Consider the following 21,012-nt stretch of genomic DNA (forward strand, 5'->3'; position numbering starts at 1 on the left):
TCAAGACTGCATGATGCAAAACAATATAATATTGTATTTAAACTTGCACACAAACAACAGAAATGTGCTTGCCTGAGACCCCAAATCCTTAAAATGACACTGGATAGAGAGATAGAGGCAGAGGCATGAAGAGAGAGAGGAAGAGAGTTTCTGGGAAATAAATAAATAAAAGTGTGAGAAAGTGAGAAATATCATTTACCAAGGGGCCCCTTAGAAGGTGGGGCCAGGGGTAATTGCCCACTTTGCCATGCTTTAAAACATCTTTGCAAGAGAGGCAGGTGTGAATGAAGAATGTGAGGAGTTAAAGGTGAGAAAATACAAATGAAGGTGAAACAAGATTATGATGAGAACACATCGAGAAGAGAAAGAAACACAAACCTAAAAGGAGAACTTATGACAAAGAGAGATAGGGAAAAACAGAGAGAAAGAGCAGAGATGAGAAAATTGATCGATATGGAGAATGACTGGAGGGAATCAATCAATCATGAGTTTGTTGAGAGCGACTACTCACCCGTGAGGGTCTCAAGGTGCTGGGGGGGAGCGCAGGGTGCTGTCCATCAAGGAGGAGGTCTATCGAAGAACCTTGTCTTGAAGTCCCACGTGAAATTGGGAAGTGATGTCGTCTGTCTGAGGTGGAGCGGGAGGGTGTTCCAGGCTCTGGCAGCGAGGAAGGAGAAGGAGCGGCCTGCCGATCTGGACTTCCTGGTGCGAGGGACCACGGCATGGGACAGCTGGGCGGATTATAGGGTCCTTTGGTGTGCGTGGAATGTGAGTCTGCTATTTAGGTATGCTGGTCCGGTGTTGTGGAGTGCTTTGTGTGTGTGGGTGAGAATCTTGAAGGTGATTCTTGCCTCAATGGGGAGCCAGTGTAGTGTGCGCAGGTGCTGGGTGATGTGGCAGTGTCGTGGCAGGTTGAGGATTAGTCTGGCGGCAGCGTGCTGGATGTTTTGAAGTTTGCGGGTGAGGTTTTTAATGATTTCAGCGCAGAGTGTGTTGCCGTAGTCAAGTCTGCTGGTGATGAGGGCGTGTGTGACGGTCTTTCTGTGTTTGAGGGAGATCCATTTGAAGGTCTTGCTTAGGTGGCAGAGGGTGAGGAAGCGGGAGGATGTGAAGGAGTTGATCTGGCGTTCCATTTTGGGTTCAGAGTCCAAAATGATTCTGAGGTTGCGTGCGTGGTCCGTGGGGGTGGTCAGACTTCCGAGGGCGGGGGGCCACCAGGTGTCGTTCCAGGCATCGGGGTGTGGGCCCATGATGAGTTCTTCTGTTTAGTCCGTGTTGAGTTGTAGACAGCTGCTCTTCATCCATTTTGCGACTGCTTCCGTGCCTTCTTGAAAGTTTTGTTTGGCTACGTTGGGTTCGTTGGATAGGGAGAGGAAAAGTTGGGTGTTGTCTGCGTATATGAAACAATGTTGAGTCGGTGGGTTCTGACGATGGGGGCGAGGGGAGCCATGTAGATGTTGAACAACGTGGGGCTGAGGGAGGATTCTTGGGGGACTCCGCAGGTAGTCGGTGTGGGGTCCAAGCGGGAAGGGAGGGAGTCTGACCCACTGTATTCTGCTGGAGAGGAATGAGCGGATCCAGTCGAGGGCCTTGTCCCGGATCCCTGCGTCGTGAAGTCTGCGTGGTAGGGTGCGGTGAGAGACTGTGTCGAAGGTCGCTGAGATGTCGAGGAGGATGAGGGCTACTGTCTCTCCTATGCCCAGGAGGGAGCAGATGTTGTCTGTTGCGGCAAGGAGGGCGGTTTCCGTGCTGTGGTTCTTCCTGAAGCCGTATTGGGAGGAGTCAAGGATGTTGGGCTCTTTAAGGAAGGTGGTGAGTTGGTTGTCGATGGCTTTCTCAATGACTTTTGCTGGGAACGGGAGCAGGGAGATGGATCTGTAGTTCTTGAGGTCGGTGGGGTTCACCGAGGTTTCTTCAGTTGGGGGTTGATCTCAGCCTGCTTCCAGTCGTAGGGGAAGGAGACGTTCGTGAGGGAGCGGTTGATGGTGTGGCAAAGCATGGGGGCAATGGTGTCGGCGGCTCTGTTGAAGATGTGGTGGGGCAGGGGTCTGTGGGGGCCTGGAGGTGATTGACTTCATCGTCTTGAGTGTGTCTTCGGTGGTGAGGGCTGTCTAGCTGTCAATCTTTGGCTTCAAGGTGTCGGGGGTAGTTGGTGAGAGTTAGGTGTGTTTGCTGTCTTCGTCGAAATTGTCGTAAATGTTCATGATTTTGTGGTGGAAGAAGGTGTTGAGTTTGTCGCAGGGGTCTTGTATGGGAGGAATGTCTGTAGACTCGCTGATGGGTTGGGCAAAGTAATTGATGATGCTTAAAAGTTCTTTGCTGTTGTGCGCGGGTGTGGAGATTCTGTCTTGGATCGCTTTCTTTCTTGTATTTCTGATTAGTTGGTGGTGGGCGTTGGTGGCGGCTCTGAAGTTGTTGTTGGCTTCTGTAGATTTGGAGTTCCTCCTGGCCTTTTCGAGGGGTGGCATATGCATCTGAACTCTCAGAGTTCAGTGGTGAACCAGCTGGCTTTCCAGGCGTGTGTGTTGTTATTCTTCTTGAGGGGGCGCTATGGTGCTGGCGCAGTCGGAGATCCATCGGTGCAAGGTTTAGGTGCGGTGCTGGGGTCGTAGTTGTCCGCGATGGTTGGGGTAAAGTTGCTTAGTGAGGTGGTGAGCAGGTCGTCTGTGATTTTAGTCCAATTTCTGCATGGGAGCAGGTGCTGGGTTCTGTGGATGGTGGGTGTTCTGAAGGTGAAATGGATGCAGCGATGGTCTGTCCATGGGAGTTTGGTGGTGTGGCTGAAAGTGATGGAGTTTCCTGTGGTGAAGATGGGGTCGAATGTGTGTTTTGCTGAGTGCGTGGGCTCATTCACAATCTGGCGAAATCCTATGTTATGGAGGTTGTGCAGGAGGGATGTGGTGTTGGGGTCTTGTTGGTTGTTGAGGTGGAAGTTGAGGTCTCCCAGCAAGGTGTAGTTGGTGGACGCAATGGACTGCAGGGTGATGCTGTCCATGGTGGAGTTGGTGAATGGTCCGGGGGGGTCGGTAGATGAGGGTTCCCCGGAGGATGGTGATAGGGCTGGCCTGTATCTTGAAGTGTAGGTGTTCCATCAGGTCTGTGGGCTCATCGGAAAGTGTGCTCAGTTGTAGGGTGGATTTGTGAACAATGGCGATTCATCCCCCAGAGTGGGTGGGGTGGTTCTTCCGGGAGATCTTGTTTCCTTGGGGAATGGCGATGGCGATGTCAGGTCCAGAGGTGGTTTTAGTCCAGGTTTCAGTGAAGAATGCGACGTCCGGGGGGGAAACATCCATTACCACACGGGCATTGCATCCCAATGCCTTTACATCGCAGGTATTACAACGCAAGTTGTTACAATGACTTGCGCTGGATGGCGCTCTCACCTAAGGAATAGTATGATTTACTATTCCAACACCTTCCCTACTGTGCGTAGCCTGGTGTTGGAATAGTAAATCATACTATTCCGAAGTCTATCGCCCTCCAGCGCAAGTCGTTGTAACGACTCGTGTAGTAAAAACTACAATGTAACGTACCGCGATAATTTTGATTGCTTTGTAAGTCACATATTCGTCCAGGGTGGTGCTGTCGAGGAGGTCCCAGATTTCGGTGGCGTGTTTGTGGAGGGATCAGATGTTGAGGTGAATGCATTGCAGGGTCTTTGGTGCGGTTGCGTTGTTGCGGGCAGGTTGTGCTCGATCCGTGGTCTTGGGGTGCTGCAGGAGTGGTGGCAGCGGTGAAAGCTGAAGGGTCCGTGGGTGTCGGCTAGTGATGCTAGCTTGCAGTTGTTGTTGCGACCTGGATTGAGTGCGTAGAGTGCCACTGGGTTGTAGCACTGGCGGTTCAGAGGTCCAGGGTTCCTGGTGCTGGTCGCGGACGGGTCATGGACGGGCGCAGATGGGCTTGAATTTAGTGCGCCTTCGGCTTGCCAGCGGCCGCCATTAAGTAGAGTTCAGGGAGGGCTGGACAGCTGGGAGGTGGTAGGGGAAACTGGCTTGGGCTGTTCACGTGGGGGGAAGGGCTGAGGGGGCAGCAGTGGTGAGGAAAAGCAGGAGAGAGGTGCACAGAATAAAAGTAGAGTGAAAACAGAGTAAAAGTGAAAAGGAGGAAGGAAAGTGATAGAAAGAGAGTGGCAGTAAAAGGGTGAAAAACGAAGGTGAAAGGAAAGAGGTGAAATGTATTTATTTATTTATTTATTTAGAATTTTGTAGAGCGCACAGCTACCTCCGACGGAGGTGTCCCGGCGCTGAAGACATAATCTCAGGAGGGTCGAGAAGGAGTGAAGTGAGATCATTAGATCTGTGAGAATAACCAGGTCTTTAGTTTTTTTCGGAATTGGGGTTCGAACGTCAGGAATCTTAACTCTGTGGGAAGCTGATTCCACAGTTTGGAAGTGGCTACTGCCAGGGCCCTTCCTCCTGTACGTGAAAGGCGAAAGCGGGGGCAGATCATGAGGCGGAGATGATTGGATCTTAGGTTTCTTGGTGCTTGTGAGAACCTCATTCTGCGACGTAGGTAGGTTGGGCCTCGGTCATTAAGCGCTCTGAAGGCCAGAGTTAAGGCCTTGAATTGAATACGGAGTTTTATTGGGAGCCAGTGTAGTTTGATTAGGTGGGGTGAGATGGAATGACGGTAGGGGATATTGCAGACTAACCTGGCCGCAGCATTCTGGACTTTTTGAAGTTGGTAGATGAGGTAAGTAGGGGCGCCTACGTATAGGCTGTTGGCATAGTCCAGATGAGCAGTGATGAGGGCATGAACTACCGTTTTACGGGACTCAAGTGGTAGGTATGGGATGATTTTTTTTATCATTCGAAGTTTCCCGAAACAGGCTGAGGTGACCTTATTGATTTGAGTTTTGCAGGAGAGGGAGGTATTGAATTGAAAGCCAAGGTTGCGGGCGGTTTAAACTGGTTCTGGGGGGGGGTTGAGTTCAGACGGCCACCAGAGATTGGAGGGTATGGGCGATTTATGATTAAAGAACAGGACCTCGGTTTTGTCAGTATTGAGTTTTAGATTGTTAGCCGACATCCAGGTGGCGATGTTGAGCATACAGAGGCGAAAGTTGTTAAAAGATTTTTCAGTGTGTTCTTTGAAGGAGAACACCAGTTGGGTGTCGTCAGCGTAAAAGGTTACTTTGACGCCACAGGATTCAACAACTTTAGCCAGAGGTTTTAGGTACACATTAAATAGGAGTGGGCTGAGGGCAGAGGCCTGTGGGACACCCCAGATCAGCTGTTTTTTGGAGGATAGAAAAGGTCCTAGCATCACTTGCTGTATTCTGTTTGTGAGAAAAGATTTTATCCATGCGAGGGGGGGCCCGCCGATACCAACTTCTTGTAGGCGAATCAGAAGTTTGTCGTGTGAGATAGTATCAAACGCAGTGGATAGGTCGAGGAGGACCAGCATGGCCTCCTCTCCCTTGTCCGTGCATTCGCGGATTGATTCGGATACCTCTAGTAGCGCCGACTCAGTGCTATAGTCTGGTCTAAAGCCTGATTGGGTGTCGTGGAGTAAGGAGTTGGATTCCAGGTAGTGGCACAGTTGTTTTTGAACGGCTTTTTCCAGAACTTTTGCGGGTTTGGGTAGGAGTGAAATAGGTCGGTAGTTGTTTAGACAGGAGGGATCAATGCCGGTCTTTTTTTGAAGTGGGATTAGCATGGCGTGTTTCCAGGCAGAGGGAACAACCCCAGTGAGTAATGAGGAGTTCCAGATGTCCAATAGGGGGTTAATGATGATGGGGGCAATTTCATTCATGATCAGCGCTGGGGCAGGGTCCAGGGGTGAACCAGATTTACAGTCCTGAAATAGCTTAAGAGCAAATTCTTTGCTGAGGGGTTGGAATGCGGTAAATGCATGAGAGCTGTTGAGGGTTGGATCTTTGGTGGTATCGGAATCTTTCTGAAGGATCGCTGCCGCTATGTTGGCAATTTTTTCTTCAAAGAAGTTAGATAGGTTTTCACATAATGTTTGTGACATGGGCACTGGAGTGGAGAGTGTGCTGGGGTGAGTAAATTCTTTCACTATATTAAATAGGGTCCTGGTTGAATTTTTTGCTTTGGCAATTGTTTCGGGAAAGTATGTGCTCATGGATTGGCGTTTGAGTTTGCGAAACTCTTTAAGACTTTGTCGATAGAGGGCCTTAGCTCCTGTATCATAGTTCTGTCTCCATTGACGTTCCAGCTTCTTTCACAAACTTCTGTGTGCTCGTAGTTCTTCCGTGAACCAAGGGGCCGATGGTTGTTGTCTACGGGAGAAGAGGCTTTGAAGAGGTGTGACTTTCTCGATAGCGGACGTAAGGTCGCTATTTAGTGTACGCACTGCTTCGTGAAGGTCGTCAGGGAGAGGGATTAAACTATTATGGTAGTTTGGTTCTATGGCAGTAAGTGTGAGTTTGTGCCATTTTCTGCCCTGAGATCTGATGGAAGATTCCTGTTTTGTAATTAGAGTTCGGGATAACTCAAAGGGTATAAGAAAATGGTCGGACCAAGGTAGAGGTAGGGAGGGGAGGATTATGAGTTTCTCGCTGTTCGAGAAAATTAAAAGGCAAGCAGAAAACGGAGCAAGAGAAAGAGTGATAGGTCCACTGGGCCACCAGGGATGAGGCGCAGGTATAGCTTGCAGGTTGAGGAAGGCCACGAACACCAACACTCGAGAGTGCAGGGGCTCAGGAAGGCCTCACTTGATGGTGGAGCTGCGAGGGTGGGAAAGCAATTTCACTGATAATAAGTCAGTGGTCTTGCTTGCCTGTCCCCACAGGGGCCGCCATTAAGTAGGGGTCGGGGAGGACTGGACAGCTGAGAGGTGGGAGTGGGGAGGGGAAACTGGCTTGGGCTGATTGCGCTGGGGGGAGGGGCCATGGGGCCAGTAGCGGCGGGGAAAAGCGGGAGAGCGGTAAACAGAATAAAGATTAGAGTGAAAAAAGAGTAAAAGTGAAAAGGAAGATGGAAAGTGATAGAAAGAGAGTGACAGTAAAAGGGTGAAAAACAAAGGTGGAAGGAAAGAGGTTAAAGAAAAAGGCAAGCAGAAAACGGAGCGCGAGGTCCACTGGACCACTAGGGATGAGGCGCAGGTATAGCCTGCGGGTGGAGGAGGGCCTCGAACACCAACAAACGAGAGTACAGGGGCTCGAAAGGGCCTCACTTGATGGTGGAGTTGCGAGGGTGGGAGAGCAATTTCACTGACAATGTGTAATAGATGTGCATTATGAAGATTTTAGTGTCCTGCCCACCTCCGGTAACATTCAAATGATCATGCCACACACAGAGATTGGTATTACAAGTCTCTTTATTCCTCAGTGTGTAACCGTTAACTGAACATTCTGCATCATGATTCCCTCCACCCGCGCACTTATGTCACTGTTCTACGGAGTCCACCAGGAACCAAAAGAGTCCAGTCATTTATAACTCACAATACACTACATCTCCCCCTTTGTTAAATATAAAAGTACCAATATTAAAATGACATTTAAATGAGTGGGAAAACCCCACCCTCTTTAATTTATATGTCATTCCCCAGCCCAGCCTTATTAAATCTTTTGGCTTTTCCATGGTATCCTATGCTCACAACACTCAGATCGTCGTCTTAGTGGTCAGTAACTTACAGGACACAGCAGCCGGATTTCACAACTGCATGCAACAAGTCAGCAGGTTGATGCTTGAAAACTTCCTAAAATTGAATTTGCGTAAAACCGAGGTCCTCTTATTTGGTAAGAATACATCTTTTTGGTCACCCAGTTGGTGGCCAAAAGAACTAGGTATCCTACCCACATCTGAAACCAAGGCAAAAAATGTAGGAGTTCTTTATGATACTATTTCTTTTAAGAACCAGGTTAATGCCATCACCTCCTCCCTCCACCTTCCTTACATTAAATTTGCTTGGGAAAGTGTTTCCATTAATACCCCATAAGCTACATAAAACAATGGTATTAGCTCTCGTGTTCCCCAAATGTGACTATTGCAATGCTCTCTTTGTTAATCTTCAGAAAGGGCAGTCTTGTGTAAACTACAGGCCCATCAGAACACAGCGGCCCGGCTCCTAGTTGGGATTCCCAGACATCAGTCTGCCAAACAAGCCCTTGCTCCGCTTCACTGGCTTGCCGTAAGGAAGGGGATTGACTTTAAAGCCTTGTACATCACCTTTAGGGCCATGCACAACAATGAATGTGTATATTTAAAACACCGGTCCTGCTGGTGTGCCCATCCCAGAGCTCTCCGCTCCTCTACAGCCAACCTTACAGAGGTCCGTAGGCTCTGATTGGCTAATTGGGGAGGTAGAAGTTTTGTCATTACTACTTCTAAACTGTGGAACTCTCTTCTTTCTCATTTAAAAAACTCCTCAGGACTGCTTCCGTTCAAGAAGGCTCTTAAAACGTGGCTCTTTACCCAATAGGCTTTTACTTTCCTATTTCTGTACAGGTCTAGCTGCCTCTTTTCCTTTCTAGCCTACTCTCCTCCAAGTTGGATATCAGTGGCTAGTTGTCTTTGGGCATTAGTTTGCACTTTACAAATATTGAACTAAATCATCAATAATACATATATACATTACAACTCTTCAATAAGTCATTTTGGTGTTCCAATCAATTGCCCAGATCTGGTCATGTAAGGCTGTGGAGATTCCAGAGAAGTGCCCATAACTGGCTTTGGTGACAGAGACATTGGTAGAGTCTTGGGCTCTCTAAATTCTCAGGTGAACAAGTCTCACTCCTGACATCTGGAGTTGGCAAAGATCAGGGCAGGTGCTTGAAATGTGAAGAATCTCATGTTAGGGACTTTCCAGGATTGTGAGCAGTCACCATGTTTCCTTTACTAGTCACAACCCGCAGTGGGTAACCATCAAAAGGAGCATCAGACTTGCGTTTCCTTTTCTGTCGGAAGATCACGTGGTCTTTTCTGTTGAACACAGTGTTCCGAGCACAGCGGCGTCTGTCCACATAGCTATTCATTTCGCTTATGTGAGCCAATCAGTAGTTTTAAGTTTTTCGATGTCAACAGATCTTTCAGTGGTCCATTGTTGAAATTTGGTTCCTATGGGTCTCGCAACCATAAAGGTGGCAGGGCTCTTGCCCTTGGTAGAATGGGGAATGGGGAGTTGATCTGTATTCACGACATGTAGACTGAAGAACTGATTTGAGTTGTAGATTTTCCAGTGCAGCACATGGAAAGGTCTTCTTGAGGGTACTCATAAATCTTTTAATCACATCATTCATCCGTGGCCAGGAAGGTGTGCTTTTCTGATGCTTGATATTTAAATGAGTGAGAAAGCCTTTAAATTCTCGACTATTGAAAAGCAGGCCATTGTCAGTTTTCAAAATTGAAGGAACACCCCATGTTGCAAAAATACTTTCTAGTCTCTCAATTACTCTGTCATGAGTAGTTGACAACAGATATTCCACAAGGAGAAAACATGAATATTCATCAACAATTACTAGAAGATGTTGTCCATTTTCAAATGCTCCAAAGAAAGCAATTGCAATTTTATCCCATGTATGCTTACGGAGATCCGACATGTTTAAAGGATGTGGAGTTGTCTTAGATGACAAACAGTTACACAAATGACCTGCCTTTAACACTTTTTCAACTCTTTCATCAAGACGAGGGAACCACACTTGGTCATGTAAAGCTCATTTTGTAGCAATAACTCCTCTGTGTCCCACATGGGCCAGTTCAATAACTTTTTGTCTCAGACTCTCTGGTATGACAACTCTCGACCCTTTTAAGATGATGACTTGTGGGGTAACGGAAAGCTCTTCCTGCACATTGTTGAATTTCTGGAATCCAAGGTCATCACGAAGAGGTCAATTATGTTTTTGCCATGATTGGTGTGTAATACTGTCTTTGAGTATTAGCAAATCTCTGTCAGTACTCGTGGCAGCAATAATTTCTTCTATCGATATGGCAGTAGGGGTACTGGACTTCAAAATGAACATAACATAGGCATCAGCCACTTTAGAACGAGTGCCATGACACTGTATTGGCACACTTGAGAAGTAGTCATCAAGGTTTTGATTTTTTCCCGGACGATGCACAATTGCATAATTATACTCCTGCAATCACAACCCCCACCTCTCAATGTGAGGGGGCATCTTGGCCTTCGGATTGCTGAAAATGGTGAGTAATGCTTGGTGGTCTGTGATAGCTGTAACATGTTTTCCACATAGGAACACACAAACATGCTCACAAGCCCACATCACAGCTAGGCTTTATTTTTTAGGTAGTGAATAGGCATGTTCTGTTTGTTGTCAAACTTTGGCTAGCATAAGTCACAATGTGTCTAGGGGCATTGGGATGTCCAGTGTGCTGGGCAAGGATGGCGCCCAACTGTAGGGGGCTTGCATCAACAACAACCTCAGTCTGCAATTTTGGATAAAAGTATGCCATTTCAGTTGGGTTCTCAATTGCATGCTTGATTTTCTTGAAGCTTTGTTCACATTCACTTGACCATTGAAATAGGACATTTGTTTCATTAAGTCTCTTAATGAGGCACTTACAGTGGAAAAGTCAGTATATACCTTGAGCAGTAGCTGGCCAAACCAAAGAAGGGTCGCAGTATAGTTACATCTTGTGGGGGAGAAATGGCTGACAAGGTCTGTACTTTATTTGGATCCAGAGTCATTCCCTTCAGAAAAGAAATGACTAAAAAACTTGAGTTTGGTTTTTACTAAACTCACACTTTTCTGCATTTAAAGTGAGACCTGCATAAGCAAGAACATGAAACACTTGTGTAAGAGATTTATCATGTTTCTTATGTATGGCCCCAAAAACTACTATGTCATCACTGTAACTGTAAACTGTAAACATTTGTGACTGGCTGTGTTATGTGATGAATGAAATCCTAAAACAGTTCTGCAGCTAATGACACTTCACAACTTAGTCTATTATATCAAAACAGATCAACATACGTGAAAAAGGTTGTAATTTACCTGCTGCTCTCTTCTAATTCATGCTGATTATACCCTTTGTTCAAATCAAGGCAGGAAAATACTTTAGCTCCATTCAGCTCTGTATCAGCAACATGTGGACCTGGATGTCATCTCTTTCAATCGCCTCGTTTGCCTGGCAACTATCAATGCAGATGTGCACAGATCCATCATTATAGTTTTTAGGTACTACTACTATGGGTAATATCCAGGGTGTTGGATCAGTGGATCTCTCATTGATAGTAGGCTTTAATAGTGTCTCAAATTCTTTCTCAATAGCCTCTTGTAAATTAAATGCAATTAGACGATTTCTTTGAGCAACAGAATGGATATCCTTGTTTATGCGAAGGTGCACTTTCATGGTCTTAAGTCTCATCAAAGAAAGATGGAAACTGATTTACTATCTTATGATAGGCATTGACATGGTAGTTTACAGAAATCAGCCCCATGTCACCAGCAGTACTGAAACATGCACTCGAAGAAGTGCCTGACAAGACATGAATTGGTGCTTGTACTTTCATCTTTTTATGCTTCACAGTTGATATGAATGGACTTTGGCTTTGCAGTGACGTTAAAGCAGCCCAAGTGTACACTTTGGTTTTCGACGGGGTTCAACAGGGCACTGGAGAAAATTCATTGAACTTTTCCTCTTGCATACGTTTATCGACGCACTACTGTCCATGATAAAACATAAGTGGCACCCAGAATTTCGCACTTTCACTTGTCTACCTAGCTTCGACTGATATTCTTCCTTTCAAGAAGCTATTGAGCATGTGCACATCATCCAGCAGTCAACATTGACGACAATTGACGTCGTTCAGTGTCTACTTGCCTTAGCTGATGTTGCTGCTTGGCCTTGTGGGCCTGGGTGAAGCATTGCATCTGAAATGCCCTAGTATCCATTTTGTTTTCTCGACGTGACACATTTGATCTTGCCTCCTGTTGGAAACCGGCTATTTCTGGTAGGCTAAGGCTTATGCCAAAGCCAGGCAGAAACCACCATTCCAGTCAGGGCAAGGAAGTCACACGCCAAGATAACCCCTGCTCACCCTCTAGGTAGCATGGCGCGAGCAGTCTAGGCTAAACTCGGAGGCGATGTGTAAAGCATTTGCGTCAGCGCACGACAGCAACAACATACTAGGCATACCACAAAAGAGACTCCACACAAGGTTATATTAAAATAACTTTTGTATTGTCAAAACATATCAGATAGTAATCACACATGTACATTGTGCCAACTGGCACGGCAATATTCACAAGGGATTATGTACACAGGACAGGGCCACATAGGCCACCGTCATAATCAGCACTTCTAGAAATAGAAAGAGTACTTATAGAACTTAAAATAAAAGTGTATAAACTTCACTGTAACACAAAGCAACAGTTATAGATCACACCCAGTAACTACTGGGAACAGGTAAGTACCACCTACGCAACCCTACACTCCTTGGGAGACTGTCACGCAGGGGACCAGGACCTCACTAGGACCACCTGTACTAAAAGAACAACCACCTAAGGATGAAATCCACTTGGGGGTATAGCTCAAAACACACTACCCATGATGCATGAATATACATTCAGAGGAGTAGTAAAGAAAGAAAACACATGATGTATAGACCTACACATTCAGCGGTGTTCAGGACAGAGCACATGATGCAATTAAAATACAGTCAGGGGTGCAGCGCAAGAAGACACATGATGACTAAACATTCAGAGGTGTAGCGCAAGAAGAGAAAGACACATAATGCATGAAACATTCAGGGGTGTCAAAGTAAAGCGATAGCGCAAGAATCACATGATGTCTAAAAACATTCAGAGGTGTAAGATCAAGGTGCGTAATCATACTAAATGAATTACATTTCCTAGCACCACATCACAATGCGCCAAACTCACATTAGGCAAATACTATCACATGAGCCACTACCTGTGGCAGTCCCTAGGCCAACTGGCCTTGTTGGGGCTCAGACGCCCTGAGTCTCAGTGTCAGGGTGCGCTGCCATGCAGCGCCAGTCTCAAAGTACCAAAAAGCCTAAACGTAGCAGGTGCCCACTAAGTGCTGGGCACCTGGAGAACAACAGAACTGAGCCAGGGCCCTCACTGGCCCTTCGGCGCCAACTGCGCCACTGCTGGAGCCACACAGGCTCTGGGCATAACACACATGCCCCAGACGTTGGATTCTCACAGGCTCTAAAGCAATGATGCCAACCGTTGGAGCCCCACAGGCTCTTAGAACACAGATGCCCCCATGAGCCTCACCGGACTCTAGCCCTCACACTCAGGGGCAGGAGGGGACGAGCACCGAAAATATGCCCCGAAGCCCCCCTCTCGAATATGGCCCTCTCGGGAGCCAAACGGGCTCGTAAACATAATGCGGCCCCTCTGAGCCTCTCTAGGCTCATGCGCGTTGGGGCGACCCACTGCCAACTGGGGCCGCCCAGGAAGCCCTCGTCGCGGTGGAGTCCCCCACGGAGAACTCTAACTTCTAAAAATGCCCCCAGAGCCCCTCCGGGCTCTGTGCACGTTGGGGCGACCCACTGCCAACCGGGGCCGCCCAGGAAGCCTTCACGGCTTCCTACTGGCACTAGGCGCGAGCTCGCGCCACTGCGGGGGGGGGCGGACACCGACAACGTGTCCCGGCGCCCCTCCTCTCTTCTGCCCCCGCGTTGGAGCCGTGCAGAGCTCAACACCAAGACTGGCCCCTCGAGCCTTCCCAGGCTCTACACACCGTTGGAGCGGCCCGCTGCCATACGGGGCCGCTCTGACGAAGGGGGACCTCCCACTCGGCCCGCCCTCAGCCCCGACTCACCGGGGCTCACGGGGCGGCTCCTCCGTCTTCCTGGGGCAGGCGCCGACAATGCGCCTCGGGCCCCCAGGCTCTCCCCTCTCGGCATCGGCCGCCATCTCCCTCGCGCCTTCCTCCTCTTCCTCCCGCCTCACAGGCTGCGGGGCGGGACTTCCGGCCGGCCGCGCAGGGATTGGCCGGCCGGCCAGGTACTTCCGGGTCGCCGCGGGCAGCGCGGCGGCCCTCGCTAGGCAGGCAGGCGGGCAGCAATCGCGAGGTGGGCACTCGTAACTCACATAAACCTGGGCAAATCCAAGTCGGAAAAATAAGCGGAGTGGGCTCCCGCGCCGATCCGCCGCCGGCCTCCAGCAGCAACGCGCTTCCAAGCGCTATAGAGGCACACAAAGCGCTCCAGCACTAGAAGTGCAACCAAAGCGCCATGGGCAGGAAATACAGCGCTCTCAGCGCTATGAAGGACAAGTCCAGCGCTCCCAGCGCTGGAAGGCAATAAAGCGCTCTCTCAGCGCTAGATGCAGAGGAAGCGCTCCCTCAGCGCTACCGGGACAAGTCCAGCCAAGTCCTTCAGCAATGCAGCTCCACCACGCTGCACAAAGGTCCCAGAGAGTCCCAGGGGGCTAAGCAAAGTCCCCCCTTCAGCCCAGGCAGGGCAGAAGGGTCCCCCAGGAGTCCAGGAATCCAGGCACCCAGGGGCTGGGCAGCGCCCACCCCTGGTAGATCCACGTCAGCCACAAGAGCTAGCACAAGAGCATTTTGGAAGGGGCAGAGCCCCTTCTTATACACAGAAAAAGCTTTGAAGCCTTTGAAGCTTTCGTGCAAGGCGAGCCCTAAGCTCTGGGAGTATCTGGTTTCCCTCTCCTGTCAGCCTCAGGTCAGAGGTGACAGGGGGCCATCGGGAGGGAGAGTCATCCAGGGTGGGCCGACAGACACAGCCTGGCACCACCAGAGCTCTTTCCACTCCTCCCTAACAGCAGATGGGGGGCCTTTCATCTACGGCTCCTCCGGGGCCTTGCAGACCCTGCAGACCCTGTTCTACTCAAACCAGACAGTCCATCTACCAACAGGCCCAGGCATGCCTGGGCCAGGCCCATCAGCCAATCACGTGCTAGCAGACTCACTACACAATTATGCCAACTTCTAAAAGTGGCGCTTCTGGACTAGATACAGCCATGCCGCATATACCATTCTGCAGCATTCATTCTCACGAGTTCATACATATCAAACTCGCCCCTGCACTCCCCACGCATCAGGAATCTACCATGGGCATACATATTTCCCATTCATTCCTATGGGAGGGCAGGTCACTCACCATCCATACACAGAAAGCACACGCACTTTACACTGTACCACAGTGAAAAAGCGCGCAGAGGCCTACAATCACCAACCCAGGTTCCCAAAACAGGCTAGGAAAAAGCAAAAAGTCACGGGGTAGACCTGCCCAAAGGACCGGGTCCAACACCTCCATTTTGTTTTCTGGACATGACACACAATCTTTCCCCCGCTTTACAGACTGTTACAAAATAGTTCTCTTTCCTGCAACCTTTGCATACCTGTCCAAAGGCTGGATATATTCCTGTATTCTCAATGTGACACACTAGATCTTGCCACCATTTTGTGTTCTTGACGTGACGCACTTGATCTTTCCCTCGCTTTGCAGACTGTTACAAAATAGTTCTCTTTCCCGCAGCCTTTGAATACCCGTCCAATGGCAGGATATCCACCCTCATGTAGAAAGGAAAATCCACATTGAAAACATAACTTCTTTTTTTCTTTGGAGACATTACTTTATGGCCATCTGCCTTGTGTTTTAACTTTCTTTTCACACTCAGCGCTGATTCATTTTGGGCTGTTCCAGCCTCCATGTTAGCTGCATGTCTTCATTTCTGTCAGCTATTTCTTCCTCTTTGGCAGCCATGAGTACTCGCTCCAAGCTGAGTCTCTTTCAGCATTCGTCATCTGAAGGAATCAGGGAGGCAACCATTACTCTGAGATGCATAGCCTCCTTATTGTTGAAGTCATTGAACTAGCAATACTTTATGAGCAAGTCTTTCTCCAAACTCATCCATCGTTTCACGAGCTCTCTGCCTTTCCTGACTAAAGATGTACCTTTCATAGTCAACATTCGGCATTGGAGTGAACTTGGTGTTTAACCCCTCTTTAATTTAACTATACGTCACTTCATCACCTTGTGGTATTTTATTTATCACTTCTTTTACTCTTTCACCTGCTACATTCCTTAGATTTTTAATTATCTTTTTGTCATTTGCTTCTTCGAGTGCATCAATGAAATCATCGAAGGTTTCGACCTAGGCAATCCATCTGTAAACAATATTTTGCTTTTTGATGGTATCGAAGGGAGGCAGTGGTTTTAAGATGGGGCGGCTCCATACTTTGATTTCTTTTCAGCAGCCATTAAAATTTTTTTAACTATTCCGACCGCTGCAAATGAGTCGGTCCAACGTGATTCACCAGCCTTGTAAGCACAACCCTGTGCTTCTGTGTGGGTGGTGGCACCCGGTGCTGAGGTTGGATGACTCTCTTCACTCAGGCCTAGGTAAGCATGATTGTATTTTATATGTCTGGTTATCACCACTTCTCTGCATTTACCTACTTCTGCTCGCAGCATTTTCTTATACCTTGCTGTCGGCGCATGTTGCACTTTCTGTCCCTGGTTATCACTGCCTTTAGCACTTCTTGGTGTTTGAAATGTCTCTGCTTTTAGCGCTTCCTTGCACTTGGCTAGCATGGGCTTTTGCGCTTTTTTGTACCTGGTTGTCACTCTATTTAGCATTGTCATTCTCTACGAATGATGGCTTTGAGTCCGTCGTGACCCAGTACCTTTTGTCTTGACTGTATCGACTTTAACAAAATGTGTAAGCAAAGGTTATTTTGGTACTGCCTCTGAAATTGATTTGCCCACTTTGTAAAATATAAAAAAGACAGGTGACAAGTCATTGCATGTCTTTTGTAACACCTTCAGCTAATTATGGCTTTTCGGAAAGCATCACTTCCCATGTTTGGATTTTGAAACACATAATGACAGTGGCGGATTCAAAACTACAACCCCAGAATGCAACAAGCTGAAAAGGCAGGGCAGAATTGTGGTACTCCATGTTATTGAGTCAGGCAGTAGCATACTGAGAAGTAAAATAAAATCCAGTTTATGATTTTCTGCTTTTTTAGGTCTCGTGTGTAGCGTTGCAGTGCGTAGCGAGAGATTTTCTGGGGTAGAGGGATTTTAGCAGAAGGACTTTTGCTTCCGCCCATGCTTTCTATTGGGCAACATCAATATTTATGTTAAACCCTGGCTTCTTATTGTGCTGCAGGGGTTTTCTTTACCGCCCTATAGCTTTTTGGGACACGCCCTTGGGACACTGAGTCTACTGCTTCTTTCAGTTTTATGGCTTTTCTCTAATCTGATGGGACATGTCAAGGGAAGGTTCATGGATTGTTTAGCACAGCATCTGCTTTCCAGACACTCACGAGCCAGTCCGTCTCTCTCATTGGCCATGTGTTACTGATCACACTGCCTTCACGCTGCATTCTGCCTCTTCTATCACCCTTTCAGTATCTCCCCCGCCCTCCCACCTTCAGCCTCTTCCTCTGCAGTTGTTAACTCTCCTCCTTACTCTGGCTTCTTGGCCTCAGTAGCTGTGAGACCGTGATTGATAAAGTGTACCTTCCAAATTTTCCTGTTGTTTTAAGCAGTTGTTGAAGTGGGCAGGATCGGAAGGGCACGGCGTTCCCCCACTTCTTTTATTAAAATGATTCAGTTCCACTACTTTTTGTTTTCATAACTATGTCCCAAGACGACCGAAATAGCAAAGGCATTCAGATAAGGCTCAGCTTGCTTTCGTGGACGGCCAGGGATAGGCAGAGAAGGAAAATTTCCTCTTCTTTTCTGTGCTGGCAGCTGCCCCCCCCCATCTCTTCCTATTAGTCCCTCTCTTTCGGTCTTGCTCCTCAGTTACTGAAAACCGTGACTTGAAGAAACGGTTCACAACCTCTCTTTCCTTCTTTCATTTAGTTGCTTCCCTGTGTAATGGATCCAAAAAAGAAAACACTCTTGGGGGAAATGCCCTTTTTAGGTCTCGCACTTAGCGTTGCAGTGCGCAGCACTGCACATGCAGCACGAGACCTCTTGAAGGGGGTTTTGAAAAGTTGTGATCAGGCTTTCGCCGGCAGGCATTGGCTTTCGCGTGTTTTTTTTTTTAAAAGGCACGATATAGGGTAAAGGTGGGCAAATGTCCTGCCTTTGCTATGCCCAATCCTGACGGTGGCTAGCACGTGCAGCAGCGCGTGTTTGCCTCGCTGCTGCTGCCGCGCTCCCTCCCCCGCTCCTCTGTGGTGCGTGCACACCACTGTTTATCTTTCACTTTCATGCCGCGTGGCCATGTGACTTTCACGGCCATGCGGCCATTGCTTTTTTACATACTATCACTTCTTCAATTGCATGTACCCCCATTGCTTTGGGTAAAACCGTGCGTTTGTAAAGTTTTGAGTGACAGAAACTATTACTGTTATACATTCCATTCTCTGAACACCTGGTGGAAAGTACACCTTCGATGGTTAACAGGAGGAGAGAAACCTGGAGCCCAAGTGCTGAGACATTGCGGGTTGGTGGCGGGAGCTGTCAGTCACCTCACTATTTCTTGTGGTAGGCTTCTTCAACCCCGCCTCCCCTTGCCTTGTATGGTGGTGCTGGCAGCGGTGCATGCATGGTGGCTGTCTGACAGCGCATGGCACTGAGGCTCACACTGCAAGATTGCCAGTGGCCGCGCAGCGCCGGTGAGAAACTGGCAATCGGGTCCTGAGCTATGAGTTGATTGGGAGGGAGCGCTCAGCACTAACTGGAGCGGACCACAGAGCCGGACCATGGAGCCCCCGGCCGTCGCCAACGCAGCAGTACGGCTCCTGGGCATTGCACTGATCACATCCTGCCTGTGCATGGATGGCTCTGCGGAGCAAGGTAAGAGCTGGGGGCCGGGGGCGAGGAGCGGGCTTCTAAAGTGGATGCATTAGCCCACTAAGCCACCGGATCCAACCTGAGCGTCCTATTCTCCTGTGTCAGAAGTTTTGCTGTTTCTTTTATGTATAATAGTATGTCTGTTCTCAGTTTGTAGTCCATAGAAGTAGGCCACAGATACCTCTTAAGATATTGTTTTTTGAAGTTACAGGTTGTCATTTGAGTTTTATCGCCCTTGAGGTTCATCCAGGATTGATGCTCGTAATGTGACTCTTATGCCTGTCAGAATGGGCTGATGGACTCCATGAAGTTTTGAAGTTGATGTGTTTCTGTTTGTGATCTACGGCCGCGGTCGGACGCGTAGGACAGGGCAGGACTCTTGTCTCGGCTATATGGTGGCTACGATGATCTGCTACTCCAGGGACGCGCTTGTTGCCCTCAGACAGAGTCTCCCTAGCTGCGAGCTGTCTCGGGTAAGTCCGTTATCTGGCCCGCACTCATGTGCTTGTGGCAGGTGGTCACTTGAGGCTCCCGCCCCTTCTTGTTGTATCGATGAGGAGTCTATCACTGGAAGGAAACGCTCCCGGCACGATTTTAGTGTCTGGAACTTGAACGTCAGGTCGATGGTGAAACATTATCAGGACATTTATGACCTGATTGAAAAGGAGTCACCTGATATTTTTTGTTTGACTGAGACCTGGCTACAGGAGGATGACTCGGCTATTCTTAATATGGCTTTCCCCTCTCAGTATTCGGTCTATACACTCAATCGCTCCTCTAGAGGTGGGGGAATAGCACTTGCCGCCAAATCCTGTTACCCCTGTGATTGGAAAGGTCAAAAAATCGTAGGCTGCGAAAGTGCCTCGTTTAAGATCTCCATCACTCCCCATTTTTCCTTCTCGGGTTTATTGATTTACCGCCCTCCAGGTAGCGATGTGGCATTCAGGGAGGTTCTCCCAGATGCTATTAGCACGCTAGCTGTTGGGTGTGCTAACTTCTCTATTCTTGGGGATTTGAATCTCCATTTTGACAACCTGACCGCGCCGACTGTGAGTAGCTTTCAGGCTGATCTTGAGGCTTTGCAGCTGTCTCAATGGATTACGTATCCCACTCATGTAGGTGGACATACCCTGGACCCCTTCTTCACGAATCTCCCAGACGTAAGGGTTTCTATCCCTTCTCCTGTGGCCTGGACAGATCACTTTTTGGTGAGGATCCAGTGTCCATTATATGAGCCCACTCTCAAACCTATGATCCGAGCTGCCCCAGACGTCATTGGACTAAACTCAAACTTAAGGACTTCCACCGTCTGCTGTCCAAGGACCCGCTGGGCCCGTTTGACACTGTGGAAACAGGTTATGACCGTTTCTGTGAGTGGGTTACTAGGGCCCTTGATTCCCTTATCCCGGTGGCCTTGAGCAAACGTGGACCAAGGGACCCCAGTCCATGGTATGATGGCTCTCTGCGTGCGCTCAAAAGCACGTGCAGGCTCACTGAGAGAGAATGGCGGAAAAATTATGAGATCAGTAAAAAAGCTGTGTATCTGGCCACCGTCAAATGCTACCATCGTGCTGTTTGCAGAGCTTGTGCGGCATTTTATGCTCTCGAATTCCGCAACAGCACCAATCAATCTAAAAGCATCTTCAAGGCTCTCAAGGATCTCGTGGCAAAAAAGGCCTCTGCGAATGAATTGTGTTCTAGTTCGCATTGTGAAACCTTAGCGGCCTTTTTCTTGGAAAAAGTCCAAGCCATTTATCGAGCATTTCCCTCGATTATACCCTCTGGTGATGGGCTTTTTAGCCCTCCAGTGCAAGAGGTGTTACATTCTTTTCCTAGCCTAACACCTGAAAGCTTTAAAAATTTGGCCCAGCAAGTCAAGTCCGGGTCCCCGGCTGACCCGTTACGGCCAGCTTTGTTTAGAGACATGGCTTCTCCTGAGCATTCACCGATCTGCTCTTTGATTAACATCTCGCTCGCATCTGGGTCGGTTCCCGTCAAGTGGAAACAGGCAGTGGTTATGCCCATTTTGAAGAAGCTGTCCTTGGATGCCAGCAAGCCTGAGAATTATCGCCCGATATCACTCCTCCCTTGGCCAGCAAAAGTAGCGGAGGTGCACGTTAATACTGCCCTCTCTGACCATCTCTCGCGTGCTAACATCTTGGACGTGACGCAGAATGGATTCCGAGCGGGTCATAGCACAGAGACCGCCCTCCTTTATATGGTGGAACACCTGCGCTCTGTGCTCGATGCGGGTCAATCGGCGGCGCTTGTTTTATTAGATCTCAGCGCCGCCTTTGACACCGTCTCGCACGGGATTCTTCTGCAACGCCT

The sequence above is a fragment of the Lissotriton helveticus genome, chromosome 9 (genome assembly GCF_964261635.1).
Source record: "Lissotriton helveticus chromosome 9, aLisHel1.1, whole genome shotgun sequence".
NCBI classification, from domain to species: domain Eukaryota; kingdom Metazoa; phylum Chordata; class Amphibia; order Caudata; family Salamandridae; genus Lissotriton; species Lissotriton helveticus.